General features: G+C 47.6%; 1 long non-coding RNA gene across 2 annotated transcripts in view; it reads right to left on the bottom strand.

Annotated features, from left to right (window-relative positions):
• Nucleotides 1-590, bottom strand: part of LOC134943339 (uncharacterized) — an 84735-nt gene extending 84145 nt beyond the window's left edge. For both annotated transcript variants that reach the window (XR_010181477.1, XR_010181478.1), the window contains exon 1: nt 542-590. This is a non-coding gene — a long non-coding RNA (uncharacterized LOC134943339). The remainder of the gene's footprint in view (nt 1-541) is intronic.
• Nucleotides 591-15864: the final 15274 nt, after the last annotated feature.

The raw sequence follows: 15864 nt of genomic DNA, 5'->3' as shown, positions 1-15864 counted from the left end.
ACACGGTTCTCTGCCTACAAAGACGGCACGGCCCCGGCATGGCAGCCGGACCTTCCAGTGGATATTTCCGGATGCAACCCGGCAGCCATGCCGGGGCCGTGCCGTGTGAAAGGACACATTGCTCTGAATGTGTCTCGGCAGCGTGAAAAAGCCGTCCGGGATTTTGCCGGGCGGCGGGAGCCGGCACGTGTGTTAACAGCCCTAAAGGGGTAGGATGGTGAGCCTAGCTCTGAAAGATTAAGAACATGTGAGTGCATTATATCTGCCCAGCCTGGATTTCCCTTGCTTTACTAATACATGTAACCATCCTCTACCTCTTCAGTCCTTTGTCCAATATAACGGACCCTCACCCCAAGCTGTCACTACAGTACAATAGCACTTGTCTGCCCTATTAGAGACACAAGCCTGCAGTCACACATTTTAGTTTTATCTGCAACAGGTTACAAACCTGCTTTTGGTTACTACAGACGCTTATACACCCATTAGGCAGAAGCAATGCTGATTACACTGGAGGTTATATTATAAAACATTAATTGCTTACAGTTATTTTCTTGGCCTCTCACCAATGCTGGTCTGTCTCCTGTGGTGCCTGCAGGGTATAGATACAGGCACATTACAGTAGGAGGGGGTTGAGAGAAGGATGTGAAACTTAACAGCTGCGCTTAACCCTTTCACTGCTGATGGTGTTGTTTTATTTTACTTACACGTTTGTGCACAGACTATTTTGGCTTTTTTGGGGGCAAAACACGTTCCAACGTCAGTGTTAGTCGTTGTTTGATGTGCAGGACCCTCACACCATGCCTTGGGTATTTTTTTAAGAGAACTCTGTATTTACCAAAATACCATTTTCTATTTCTTTTTTTCTTTTTACAAGATCTGACATAACTGAATTTTATTTGGTATTAATATTGCAAGAACATTAACCGTTAATATTGCCGCAAAGCCATGATTATGCCAAAAGATTTTCCTAATTGTACCAGCCCTTGAAAAGGCAACTTGATTTATATAGCGCTAACTTGCATGTAATGCGTAAAATGTTGACACAAGAATGTCGATAAGGACATAATGTCGACAGTTAAAATACTGACATTGACATCAATACCCAGAATCACGGGTCCGTATGGAGGGGGGAGGGGTCTAAAATTATGCAAATTGTCCCTTCTTCATGGATTTGCAACTTGCAGCATTGTTATGCAATGGGGCAGGGCCTAATCACTTGTGAGCCCGCCCCCACTCCCCCACAGCTGCATCTTCTCTATGGTCATCTCCTGGAGATGCGCATCAAAAAGTAGGTAAGTATGGTCTTAGGGTTATAGGGATAGCCTACAGTTACGGTTAGGGTGGTTCTACAGTTAGGGTTAAGGATAGCCTATAGTTACGGTTGTTCTATAGTTAGGGTTAGGGAGAGCCTACAGGCAGGCCCGGCGCTACCCGCTCATCAAAGGGTTGCAAAGCAGGTAGGTGCCAGGCTGGAGAGGTGCTCTCCCTGCTCTGTATCCCTGTGCTGCTCCTGGGCCCCCTGCTGATGCCGGCTGCTGTGCCTGTCACACCGTTTGACAGGCAGTGGCGCTGGCAGCTTAAAGCTTCCCCCTACTCCCCTGCAGTGTCTCTCCATGACCTGGGCTCTGGATGAAAACTGGTCGGGGCTACACGGAACCAGGCTGAAGAGGACAGAAACTTCTACAAATCCAGCCAACCAGATGGTATGTTGAAGTAGAGTGAGAAAGTGTGTGTGTGTGTGTGTGTGTGTGTGTGTGTGTGTGTGTGTGTGTATATATATCTGTATCTACAGTGTGTGTGTGTGTGTGTGTGTGTGTGTGTGTGTGTGTGTGTGTGTGTGTGTGTGTGTGTGTCAGTGTATATGGCACTGGGGCAATGTGTATCTGACACTATGGGGTAATGTGTATCTGGCACTGTGGAGCATATCTGGCACTGGGGGCATATGTGTATCTGGCACAGTGGGGGCATATATGGCACTGCTGGGGGCATATATGGCACTACTGGGGGAATTTGTGTATCTGGCACTGTGGGGCATTCATGTATCTGGCACTGTGGGGGCATATCAGGCACTGTAGAAGCATATCTGGCACGGTGGAGGCATATGTGTATCTGGCACTATGGGAGCATATATAGCACTATTGGGGTCATACGTGCTTTATTGGCCACTCCCAATGTGGCATATGTCCACACTAATTTTTTGGCACGCGCACATAGTACTGTACCATTGAGACATTTGTTCTACTTGCACCACTGGTGGGGGGGGGGGGGGCATCATTTGTATAAATCACACTTCTGAGGGCATTACATATAACTGGTGCTACAACAGGGGCTATTATGTGTATAACCGGCACCACTACTGGGGACAGTATGTGTATAAACAGCATTACTATGCACAGGGTAATGTGAATAAGATTGTGCTACTGTGTGGCGCAATTTGAAATGGGGGTACTATTGTGTGGCCACGCCCCTTCCTTGTGAGACTACACCCCTTTTTACCTCACGCTGTCCCTTTGTAAAATATGGGAGGGTGCAAATTTATAATTTGCAGGGGGGCGCCGAACACCCTAGCACCGGCCCCGCCTACAGGTAGGGTTGTTCTAGAGTTAGGGTTATGGATATCCTATAGTTAGGGTTGATCTACATTTAGGGTTAGCCTACAATTAGGGTTGTTCTACAGGATGGGTTAGCATACAGTTAGGGTTTGGCTGCGGTTAGGGCTTAAATGGACAAAAAATGATATGTTGACATGATGATTGTCGACATTCACATTCTCCGACATTTCACATACTTGCCAACATTTTACCTTGGCCGCTTGTGAGATGCCAAGAAGGGGGGACCTGGTGCCTGGTGGGAGGAGTTAGGCCGTGGTGACGTAAACAGTTACTCCTCCTCGCTGTGCTATGCCGTGATATGCAGCTTTGTCCGGTGGAGGAAGAGCTTGCTTACATGAATCACCATGAATTGCATCCTCAAGATGAAATTTGGGAGTCTCCCAACAGTGCGCCCGGTTCAACTTCAGATGCTAATGTGCATAAATCGCGATGAAGCGTTTTCTGCACATCAGCACAAGGTCTTAAACTGCGTTCTCGACAAAATGCAATTTGAGACTTGGAGGGGGGTGGAAACGGGGCGTCAAAACTCCATTCAAGACATGCAGGGGTGTCTGGACCGTTGCTGTGGTGGGCCGGGGTGGCTGTGACCCAAAAGATGGCAGCCCTCTGACTTTCCATGCAGCTAGGCTGAGTAGGTAGGGGGCTACCTTAATCATTCAAGCATATATTTGCAGGTCGCTTGTTTTCAGCCGGGGACCCGCCCTGTGCTGGCTGCCCCCCTCGCATGTTAGAGTAAAGGGTTGTAGGTGTGCGTTTCTGAATTAGGCCCAATGTTTACTAGGGAGAATACACAAGTATGCTTAAATATATTGTATATCACAGGACTAGAATGTGGTTCCCAGAAGGTGGCACAATTGAGAGCACAAAATCATGTTTCTCTGACGTCCTAAGTGGATGCTGGGGACTCCGTCAGGACCATGGGGAATAGCGGCTCCGCAGGAGACAGGGCACAAAATTAAAAGTTTGACCACTAGGTGGTGTGTACTGGCTCCTCCCCCTATGACCCTCCTCCAAGCCTCAGTTAGGTTTTTGTGCCCGTCCGAGCAGGGTGCAATCTAGGTGGCTCTCCTAAAGAGCTGCTTAGAAAAAGATTGTTAGGTTTTTATTTTCAGTGAGTCCTGCTGGCAACAGGCTCACTGCAACGAGGGACTTAGGGGAGAAGAAGTGAACTCACCTGCGTGCAGGATGGATTGGCTTCTTAGGCTACTGGACACTAGCTCCAGAGGGACGATCACAGGTACAGCCTGGATGGGTCACCGGAGCCGCGCCGCCGACCCCCTTGCAGATGCCGAAGAGAGAAGAGGTCCAGAAACCGGCGGCTGAAGACTTCTCAGTCTTCATGAGGTAGCGCACAGCACTGCAGCTGTGCGCCATTGCTCTCGGCACACTTCACACCAACGGTCACTGAGGGTGCAGGGCGCTGGGGGGGGCGCCCTGGGCAGCAATGAAAGTACCTATTCTGGCTAAAAATACATCACATATAGCCCCTGGGGCTATATGGATGTATTTAACCCCTGCCAGGTTGTCAGAAAAACGGGAGAAGAAGCCCGCCGAAAAGGGGGCGGGGCCTATTCTCCTCAGCACACAGCGCCATTTTCCTACACAGCTCCGCTGCTAGGAAGGCTCCCAGGCTCTCCCCTGCACTGCACTACAGAAACAGGGTAAAAACAGAGAGGGGGGGCACTTATTTGGCGATATTAATAATATTTAAGCTGCTATAAGGGGAACACACTTATTTAAGGTTGTCCCTATATATTTATAGCGCTTGGGTGTGTGCTGGCAAACTCTCCCTCTGTCTCCCCAAAGGGCTAGTGGGGTCCTGTCTTCTATCAGAGCATTCCCTGTGTGTCTGCTGTGTGTCGGTACGTGTGTGTCGACATGTATGAGGACGATGTTGGCGTGGAGGCGGAGCAATTGCCTGTAATGGTGATGTCACCCCCTAGGGAGTCGACACCGGAATGGATGGCTTTGTTTATGGAATTACGTGATAGTGTCAGCACGCTGCAAAAGTCGGTTGACGACATGAGACGGCCGGCAAACCAGTTAGTACCTGTCCAGGCGTCTCAAACACCGTCAGGGGCTGTAAAACGCCCTTTACCTCAGTCGGTCGACACAGACACCGACACGGACACCGAATCTAGTGTCGACGGTGAAGAAACAAACGTATTTTCCAGTAGGGCCACACGTTATATGATCACGGCAATGAAGGAGGCTTTGCATATCTCTGATACTGCAAGTACCACAAAAAGGGGTATTATGTGGGGTGTGAAAAAACTACCTGTAGTTTTTCCTGAATCAGAGGAATTGAATGAAGTGTGTGATGAAGCGTGGGTTACCCCCGATAGAAAACTGCTAATTTCAAAGAAGTTATTGGCGTTATACCCTTTCCCGCCAGAGGTTAGGGCGTGCTGGGAAACACCCCCTAGGGTAGATAAGGCGCTCACACGCTTATCAAAACAAGTGGCGTTACCGTCTCCAGAAACGGCCGCCCTCAAGGACCCAGCTGATAGGAGGCTGGAGAATACACTAAAAAGTATATACACACATACTGGTGTTATACTGCGACCAGCAATCGCCTCAGCCTGGATGTGCAGTGCTGGGGTGGCTTGGTCGGAATCACTGACTGAAAATATTGATACCCTGGATAGGGACAATATTTTATTGACTATAGAGCATTTAAAGGATGCATTTCTTTATATGCGTGATGCACAGAGGGATATTTGCACTCTGGCATCAAGAGTAAGTGCGATGTCCATATCTGCCAGAAGAAGTTTATGGACGCGACAGTGGTCAGGTGATGCGGATTCCAAACGGCATATGGAAGTATTGCCGTATAAAGGGGAGGAATTATTTGGGGTCGGTTTATCGGATTTGGTGGCCACGGCAACAGCCGGGAAATCCACCTTTTTACCTCAGGTCACCTCCCAGCAGAAAAAGACGCAGTCTTTTCAGCCGCAGTCCTTTCGTTCCTATAAGAACAAGCGGGCAAAAGGACATTCATATCTGCCCCGAGGCAAAGGAAAGGGTAAGAGACTGCAGCAAGCAGCTCCCTCCCAGGAGCAGAAGCCCTCCCCGGCTTCTGCAAAGGCCTCAGCATGACGCTGGGACCTTACAAGCGGACTCAGGGGCGGTGGGGGGGTCGCCTCAAGAATTTCAGCGCACAGTGGGCTCACTCGCAGGTGGACCCCTGGATCCTGCAGGTAGTATCTCAGGGTTACAGGTTGGAATTCGAGACGTCTCCCCCTCGCCGGTTCCTAAAGTCTGCTTTGCCAACGTCTCCCTCCGACAGGGCGACGGTATTGGAAGCCATTCACAAGCTGTATTCTCAGCAGGTGATAGTCAAGGTACCCCTTTTACAACAGGGAAAGGGGTATTACTCCACGCTATTTGTGGTACCGAAGCCGGACGGCTCGGTAAGACCTATTCTAAATCTGAAATCTCTGAACCTGTACATACAAAAATTCAAGTTCAAGATGGAGTCACTCAGAGCAGTGATAGCGAATCTGGAAGAAGGGGACTTTATGGTGTCCTTGGACATCAAGGATGCTTACCTCCATGTCCCAATTTGCCCTTCACACCAAGGGTACCTCAGGTTCGTGGTACAAAACTGTCATTATCAGTTTCAGACGCTGCCGTTTGGATTGTCCACGGCACCCCGGGTCTTTACCAAGGTAATGGCCGAAATGATGATCCTTCTTCGAAGAAAAGGCGTATTAATTATCCCTTACTTGGACGATCTCCTGATAAGGGCAAGGTCCAGAGAACAGCTGGAGGTCGGAGTAGCACTAACTCAAGTAGTGCTCCAACAGCACGGGTGGATTCTGAATTTTCCAAAATCCCAACTGATCCCGACGACACGTTTGCTGTTCCTAGGGATGATTCTGGACACTGTTCAGAAAAAGGTGTTTCTTCCGGAGGAGAAAGCCAGGGAGTTATCCGAACTCGTCAGGAACCTCCTAAAACCAGGAAAAGTGTCTGTGCATCAATGCACAAGAGTCCTGGGAAAAATGGTGGCTTCTTACGAAGCGATTCCATTCAGCAGATTCCATGCACGAATTTTTCAGTGGGATCTGCTGGACAAGTGGTCCGGATCGCATCTGCAGATGCATCAGCGGATAAACCTGTCGCCAAGGACAAGGGTGTCTCTGCTATGGTGGTTGCAGAGTGCTCATCTGTTAGAGGGCCGCAGATTCGGCATACAGAACTGGGTCCTAGTGACCACGGATGCCAGCCTGAGAGGCTGGGGAGCGGTCACACAGGGAAGAAACTTCCAGGGCGTGTGGTCAAGCCTGGAGACGTCTCTTCACATAAATATACTGGAACTAAGAGCAATCTACAATGCTCTAAGCCTGGCAAAACCTCTGCTTCAGGGTCAGCCGGTGTTGATCCAGTCGGACAACATCACGGCAGTCGCCCACGTAAACAGACAGGGCGGCACAAGAAGCAGGAGGGCAATGGCAGAAGCTGCAAGGATTCTTCGCTGGGCGGAAAATCATGTGATAGCACTGTCAGCAGTGTTCATCCCGGGAGTGGACAACTGGGAAGCAGATTTCCTCAGCAGACACGATCTTCACCCGGGAGAGTGGGGACTTCATCCAGAAGTCTTCCACATGATCAAAAAACTGGACAGGTATTGCGCCAGGTCAAGAGACCCTCAGGCAATAGCTGTGGACGCTCTGGTAACACCATGGGTGTACCAGTCAGTGTATGTGTTCCCTCCTCTGCCTCTCATACCCAAGGTACTGAGAATTATACGGCAAAGGGGAGTAAGAACGATACTCGTGGCTCCGGATTGGCCAAGAAGGACTTGGTACCCGGAACTTCAGGAGATGCTCACGGAAGATCCGTGGCCTCTACCTCTAAGAAGGGACCTGCTTCAGCAGGGACCTTGTCTATTCCAAGACTTACCGCGGCTGCGTTTGACGGCATGGCGGTTGAACGCCGGATACTAAAGGAAAAAGGCATTCCAGAGGAAGTCATCCCTACCCTGATTAAAGCCAGGAAGGAAGTGACTGCACAACATTATCACCGCATTTGGAGAAAATATGTTGCGTGGTGTGAGGCCAGGAAGGCCCCCACGGAGGAATTTCAACTGGGTCGATTCCTACATTTCCTGCAAACAGGATTGTCTATGGGCCTCAAATTGGGGTCCATTAAGGTTCAAATTTCGGCCCTGTCGATTTTCTTCCAGAAAGAATTGGCTTCAGTTCCTGAAGTCCAAACTTTTGTCAAAGGAGTACTACATATACAGCCCCCGGTTGTGCCTCCAGTGGCACCGTGGGATCTCAATGTAGTTTTGGATTTTCTCAAATCCCATTGGTTTGAGCCACTCAAATCGGTGGATTTGAAATATCTTACATGGAAAGTAACCATGCTACTGGCCCTGGCTTCGGCCAGGAGAGTGTCAGAATTGGCGGCTTTATCGTACAAAAGCCCATATCTGATTTTCCATTCGGACAGGGCAGAACTGCGGACGCGTCCTCAGTTTCTCCCTAAGGTGGTATCAGCGTTTCACCTGAACCAGCCTATTGTGGTGCCTGCGGCTACTAGCGATTTGGAGGACTCCAAGTTGCTGGATGTTGTCAGAGCATTAAAAATATATATTTCAAGGACGGCTGGAGTCAGGAAGTCTGACTCGCTGTTTATACGGGTGGTCTTCTGTTTGCCGGCGGTCGGGCTCCCGGCGCTCAGTATACCGGCGCCGGGAGCCCGACAGCCGGCATACCGACAATTATTTTCCCTCGTGGGGGTCCACGACCCCCATAGAGGGAGAATAAAATAGTGTGGCGCGCGTAGCGCGCCACCGTGCCCGTAGCGTGGCGAGCGCAGCGAGCCCGCAAGGGGCTCATTTGCGCTCGCCAAGCTGTCGGTAAGCCGGCGGTCGGGCTCCCGGCGCCGGGATGCTGGTCGCCGGGAGCCCGACCGCCGGCCAGCCGTAGTGAACCCGTTTATACTGTATGCACCCAACAAGCTGGGTGCTCCTGCGTCTAAGCAGACGATTGCTCGTTGGATTTGTAGCACAATTCAACTTGCGCATTCTGTGGCAGGCCTGCCACAGCCTAAATCTGTCAATGCCCACTCTACAAGGAAGGTGGGCTCTTCTTGGGCGGCTGCCCGAGGGGTCTCGGCATTACAACTCTGCCGAGCAGCTACGTGGTCAGGGGAGAACACGTTTGTAAAATTCTACAAATTTGATACCCTGGCTAAGGAGGACCTGGAGTTCTCTCATTCGGTGCTGCAGAGTCATCCGCACTCTCCCGCCCGTTTGGGAGCTTTGGTATAATCCCCATGGTCCTGACGGAGTCCCCAGCATCCACTTAGGACGTCAGAGAAAATAAGAATTTACTCACCGGTAATTCTATTTCTCGTAGTCCGTAGTGGATGCTGGGCGCCCATCCCAAGTGCGGATTGTCTGCAATAATTGTACATAGTTATTGTTACAAAAATCGGGTTATTATTGTTGGGAGCCATCGTTTCAGAGGCTCTTTTCGGTTATCATACTGTTAACTGGGTTCAGATCACAAGTTGTACGGTGTGATTGGTGTGGCTGGTATGAGTCTTACCCGGGATTCAAAATCCTTCCTTATTGTGTACGCTCGTCCGGGCACAGTATCCTAACTGAGGCTTGGAGGAGGGTCATAGGGGGAGGAGCCAGTACACACCACCTAGTGGTCAAACTTTTAATTTTGTGCCCTGTCTCCTGCGGAGCCGCTATTCCCCATGGTCCTGACGGAGTCCCCAGCATCCACTATGGACTACGAGAAATAGAATTACCGGTGAGTAAATTCTTATTTTTTCATATACCAAACAGAAATGTTAATATAACAAGGATTGGCAAGCCTAGCTGATTGCCGTCTGAAAAAAGTGGCATCCCAAATTTTTTGTTTTATGCTCATGGATATATTCTGTTCTGTATAGATGTAGGTAGGTGCCAAAATGCAGAACACCTACCTACATAGCCTCATGTGGGTTTAAACCAGGGATGGGGAACCTTCGCCCCTCCAGCTGTTGTCGAACTACACATCGCAGTATGCCCTGCAACAGTTTTAGCATGGCCAAATAGCAAAACTGTAGCAAGGCATGTTGGTATGTGTAGTTCAACAACAGCTGGAGAGCCGAAAGGTTCCCCATCCCTGGTTTAAACCATAATTTAATTAACTGCTTTTCATCGGCACAACACTGTGACTTTCCTAAATACGAGCAAAATTTGCTTTTAAAATACTGCTGTTTTTATGTGTAACTTTTTTATTGCTGCATAGTATATATTAAAATAAAGGTTGACTTTTGCTTTCACCAGCTGCACCGTTACTTATATTCATTTCAGTGTACATATTTTTGTATTAATAATTATATCATTTAAGTAATGGTTCGTTCCAATAGCGCTGAAGCCGTATATATTTCTTTAGTATATTACTTTATAGGAGCCTGACACCCTGCATTACAGCTGTTTGGTTGAACTGGGCAGTGCCAGTGTGGATCTCACCACCTGTCCTCAGCCACTGCGTCAGTGTGCCATGCTAGCTTACATGACACATCATTGCACCTTGGGGGTCATTCCGAGTTGTTCGCTCGTTGCTGATTTTCGCTATACTGCGATTAGTCGCTTACTGCGCATGCGCTTAGTTATTTTACTAAAAACTTAGCTGTTTTGCTGTAGTGCCTGCGGCGCTTTTCAGTCGCACTGGTGTTCAGTAAATGATTGACAGGAAAGGGGCGTTTCTGGGCGGCAACTCAGCGTTTTCCTGGCGTTGGCTAAGAAACGCAGGCGTGTCAGGGGAAAACGCGGGAGGGTCTGTAGAAAAGGGGGAGTGGCTGACCTGAACGCAGGGCGTGTTTGTGACGTCAAACCAGGAACTAAACGGGCTGAGCTGATCGCAGTGTAGGAGTAAGTCTCGAGCTACTCAGAAACTGCTAAGGATTATTTAATCGCAATTCTGCTAATCTTTCGTTCGCAATTCTGCTATGCTAAGATACACTCCCAGAGGGCGGCGGCCTAGCGTGTGCAATGCTGCTAAAAGCAGCCAGCGAGCAAATAGCTCGGAATGAGGGACACTAGGCCAGATGTATTGACCTGGAGAAGGCATAAGGAAGTGATAAACCAGTGATATGTGCAAGGTGATAAAGGCAGCAGCCAATCAGATCATACTTGCCTACTTTTGAAAAAGCATTTCAGGGAGATTGTGAAAGTAACACCTATCAGCGCGGGCGCGTACCGCTACATCGGAGAGTTGTGTTATGAAAATGACTTACATCCAAATGTAAATGAGCCCCACAGTTAGTAAGCTCTATATGTTGCAGAAAAGACACTGATATTTTGCAGGATTTGTTTGTGTATTGTGTCTTACAAGAGGTTCCATATAATGTAAGTGGCCATAGGGATCCATTGTGCCTTATAACCAATGCAGGGAAATGGCACTAAAGATCCCATTTGAATGTATGTATCTCTGATTTATTTTTCCCCCAAGAATGAGGGAGATTGATGGACTTTTCAGGGAGTGAGGGAGATTGCTGCTATTTCAGGGAGTCTCCTGCAGAATGAGGGAGAGTAGGCAACTATGAATCAGATCCTAACTGTTAATTTACATATTGGAGCTGATTGGCTGGTGTGTTTATCACCTTGCACATATCACTGGTTTATCACTTCCTTATGCCTTCTCCAGGTTAATACATCTGCCCCATTATCTCCTAACCCAGAAGAAGAGAAAGAAGAGAAGGAAGACCTGCATCACATACAGCCTGGAGATTCCACTGACAAGAGTCCTGCTGACATGAGAAAGCTGCTGATAATAGAAGGGGATAAACAAAGGGGGCAGAACAGCTGAGGAACAGGGTAAGTGAAAGGGGGAGGGGGGGCACAACCTAAATATTATAGAAGGGGAGTGGGTTGCAAAAATAAAGTAGACATATATAAGGGGTTTCAGGTGACATACGGCAAATTAAATACTGTATTTTATTAAATACCAATAGCCAGCCCATCAAAATGACAGAACAACATAGGGGTATATTTACTGGAATTTGTATTTGTTTTGTTTTGGTGGGAGATTAAACATGAATGACATCGGTTGTGTGAATTTGCAACTTTTGGGGTTTTTCACGTGTCATTTACTATGCTGTCGTATTTTGTATTTTCGTATTTTCCGATGTCGATGTGATTCGTATTGTCGGGCAGTGTTTTACGGGAGTGATTAGTAAAACACTGCCGGACTTAACATAATGAATCCCGGCCGGATCAGTGTGATCCGTGCAGGGCTTCATTGTGCATGATTAGAAGTGTTTAAAGGGTTAAAAAAAAAAATTGCGTGGGGTCCCCCCTCTTAAGCATAACCAGCCTCAGGCTCTTTGAGCCAGTCCTGGTTGTAAAAAGACAGGGGGAAAATTGTGTAGGGTCCCCCCATATTTAAACAACCAGCACCGGGCTCTGCGCCTGGTCCTGTGCAAAAAATACGGAGGACAAAAAATTTAGGGGTCCCCCGTATTTTTAACACCAGCACCGGGCTCCATTAGTCAGAGAGATAATGCCACAGCCGGGGGACACTTTCTTTTATAGGTCCTTGCGGCCGTGGCATTACCCCCCAAATAGTCACCCCTGGCTGGGGTACCCTGGAGGAGTGGGGACCACTTAAATCAAGGGGTCGTCCCCCCCTCCAGCCACCCAAGGGCCAGGGGTGAAGCCCGAGGCTGTCCGCACCCCCCCCCCCCCCCCATCCGTGGGAGGCTGATAGCCATAGTGTAAAAATAAAGAAATAAAAAATACACCGTCCCGGGGTGGGGGGGGGTGGGGGGGGGTGGGGGGGCTCTCACACCGCACACACTGCACCCATTTCTCCTATACTTACCTTTCCGGAGTCCATCGCTGAACATGTGTGGGCCCTCTCCTCTCCCGTAGCCGTTGCGCCGCTGCTAGCGCACTGAACAGAAACCAGAATTTTGAAAACTGCAATACATCACAAGAGCTCAAAATCGTTAATGCAATATCACCAAAACGTTCCTTTTGGGTTGAATGAGACGTTTTCTTTATCTGATTTTCTCGTTTAGTTCAGACCATTTGGATGTGGAGTCTCCAACAAAGATAATATGGAAAAAAACAGACGTAATAAAAAAACCAATGTGTAGTAAATCTGTGTTAACACTTGTAATAATAAAGTAAATATTAGTGACTTTTTAAAGACTTTTTTAAAGACTAAGCAGAATCCAAAGCGTACCCCACTCACACTTTAAGCGGGGATATTTAAGCACATCAAGGTTTCTTTTATAGGAATGGTGACTTCTACCGTTTTATACACCCAGTGTGGATCTCAAAGGGTTCAACCGAGCAGAGCTGTGACTTTTATAGTTCTTAGATGAGGGAAATTGATGCGTACCCCAACACTCACACTAGGAGGGCGGATGTAAAACCTATCAAGGTATCTTTTTCACCTTAGGGTGGAAGTGGTGGTCCTGGTGTAGTATATTCCAACTCACAAATCGAACCACGAAAACTCCAAACAAGATGACATGAAAGAAACAATAGCAAGAGACAACCAATGTGTAGTACGTTCTATTAACATTACTCACTAACTACTAATAGTGTTAATAGAACGTACTACACATTGGTTGTCTCTTGCTATTGTTTCTTTCATGTCATCTTGTTTGGAGTTTTCGTGGTTCGATTTGTGAGTTGGAATATACTACACCAGGACCACCACTTCCACCCTAAGGAGAAAAAGATACCTTGATAGGTTTTATATCCGCCCTCCTAGTGTGAGTGTTGGGGTACGCATCAATTTCCCTCATCTAAGAACTATAAAAGTCACAGCTCTGCTCGGTTGAACCCTTTGAGATCCACACTGGGTGTATAAAACGGTAGAAGTCACCATTCCTATAAAAGAAACCTTGATGTGCTTAAATATCCCCGCTTAAAGTGTGAGTGGGGTACGCTTTGGATTCTGCTTAGTCTTTAAAAAAGTCTTTAAAAAGGCACTAATATTTACTTTATTATTACAAGTGTTAACACAGATTTACTACACATGGGTGGTCATTCCGAGTCGTTCGCTCGGTAATTTTCTTCGCATCGCAGCGATTTTCCGCTTAGTGCGCATGCGCAATGTCCGCAGTGCGACTGCGCCAAGTAAATTTGCTATGCAGTTAGGATTTTTACTCACGGCTTTTTCATCGTTCTGGTGATCGTAATGTGATTGACAGGAAGTGGGTGTTTCTGGGCGGAAACAGGCCGTTTTGTGGGTGTGTGCGGAAAAACGCTACCGTTTCTGGGAAAAACGCAGGAGTGGCTGGAGAAATGGGGGAGTGTCTGGGCGAACGCTGGGTGTGTTTGTGACGTCAAACCAGGAACGACAAGCCCTGAACTGATCGCAGATGCCGAGTAAGTCTGAAGCTACTCTGAAACTGCTAAGAAGTGTGTAATCGCAATATTGCGAATACGTCGTTCGCAAATTTAAGAAGCTAAGATTCACTCCCAGTAGGCAGTGGCTTAGCGTGAGTAATTCTGCTAAAATCAGCTTGCGAGCGAACAACTCAGAATGAGGGCCATTAGTTTTTTTATTACGTCTGTTTTTTTCCATATTGTCTTTGTTGGAGACTCCACATCCAAATGGTCTGAACTAAAGGAGAAAATCAGATAAAGAAAACGTCTCATTCAACCCAAAAGGAACGTTTTGGTGATATTGCATTAACGATTTTGAGCGCTTGTGATGTATTGCAGTTTTCAAAATTCTGGTTTCTGTTTGTATATCTAAATGTGGTGACATTTATCTGAAATCTGTTACATCTAAGCTGCTTAGCGCCAGTAAGGATTGCTCCCTAAATACATTTTGCTGCTAGCGCACTGACCACTAGAGACTCTGGCACAGTGCATGTGCAGGACTCCGGAAAAACTGCGCCGCGACCATTTTTCGTAGTCCTGCGCATGCGCTGTAGACTCTGGCACTGTGCCAGAGTCTAGAGCACTGAGAGTGCTAGCAGCGGCATGATGGCTGTGAGAGAGGAGGGGAGTCTGAACACGGGTTCCCTCCTCTCTAGAGATACCCCTGTGTGTATAATAACAAAGTATAGTTTATAGGAAAACATACAGGTTTCTCTTGGACATTCTGGAATAGTAGGCAAGTATATTAAGTAGATATTATCAGTGAAAGATGTTGACTTGGTGTAGGTCATACTTGCTTACCTGACCCTCTGTCCATGAGGGAGAAAATTCTCTGTTCCTGGACTTTCCTGGTAATGTATGATTGCCATCACCTGTGGGGAAACACCTTTCTTATCAATTAACTAGCTCACCACAGGTGATGGCAATCATACATTACCAGGAAAGTCCAGGAACAGAGCATTTTCTCCCTCATGGAGAGGATCATGTAGGCAAGTATGGTGTAGGTTGACATGAGACTATCCATTAACCCTCCGTCAGGCGCACCTCTGGGACTCCCGGGTTCAGGCGCGTTAGAAAATCGTCATTAGCACCTAATTAACTAAATTATAACGCTATTAAATTAGGATGTACAAAGAGAGAAATTGTAGGTTTTACGGGCCATTTCAGCAGAAAATCTGAAGCAAAAAAGAGAAAAACACGATCACGAGTATAAGTTTGGGCTCAGTGTGCCTGAGAAGCCACCCAGGACAAACCTACATATTTCCGCAAAATATCCACAACCTTTGTAATTTTCATTCATAAAATGAGCAAAATAAACAATTAATGAATAAAATTAAAAGGAAAAACGAACCTTCAAAAGTCGGAGGAGTTTGGGCGCAGTGTGTCTGAGAGGCCAGGAGGGTCTCTACTGCACTCCACGCAGGTGGCAGGAAAACTGACTAGGGTGGTTTTGAACCACACCTAGAGATAGGAAGGTACAGTACTAGGAGGGACAGGCCCCTGCGCCCCCTTTCGGCCGAGAGGGGAGCGAGAACAGCTTTGCGGCACCAGTCAGGCCAGCTGTGCCTGACTGAGGGTTAGATATCACATGCCAACTGTTGGAAGATCTGTTATATTACTTCTCTAATCTTATGGGGCCCATGCATCTATCATGGCAATTCCCTAATATGTCGATGCTTAGGTCGGGTCATGGGCAAAATCCAACATGTTGGATGATCCGAAGCTGAGAATTGGGGATTTTTATCCTCGATTTTGCAGATTACCTGGCAAATCAACGTTCATCTGATTGTCATCTGGGAAATGGGGAATAGGCTTGTAGATGTATGGCCCGCATTAGTCATTGACCAATTATATAGGTAAGGATACATTCAGCTAACCCATTCAACAGACTAT

The sequence above is a fragment of the Pseudophryne corroboree genome, chromosome 7 (genome assembly GCF_028390025.1).
Source record: "Pseudophryne corroboree isolate aPseCor3 chromosome 7, aPseCor3.hap2, whole genome shotgun sequence".
Taxonomy (NCBI): Eukaryota; Metazoa; Chordata; class Amphibia; order Anura; family Myobatrachidae; genus Pseudophryne; species Pseudophryne corroboree.
This window is presented reverse-complemented; position numbering and strand designations above follow the sequence as displayed.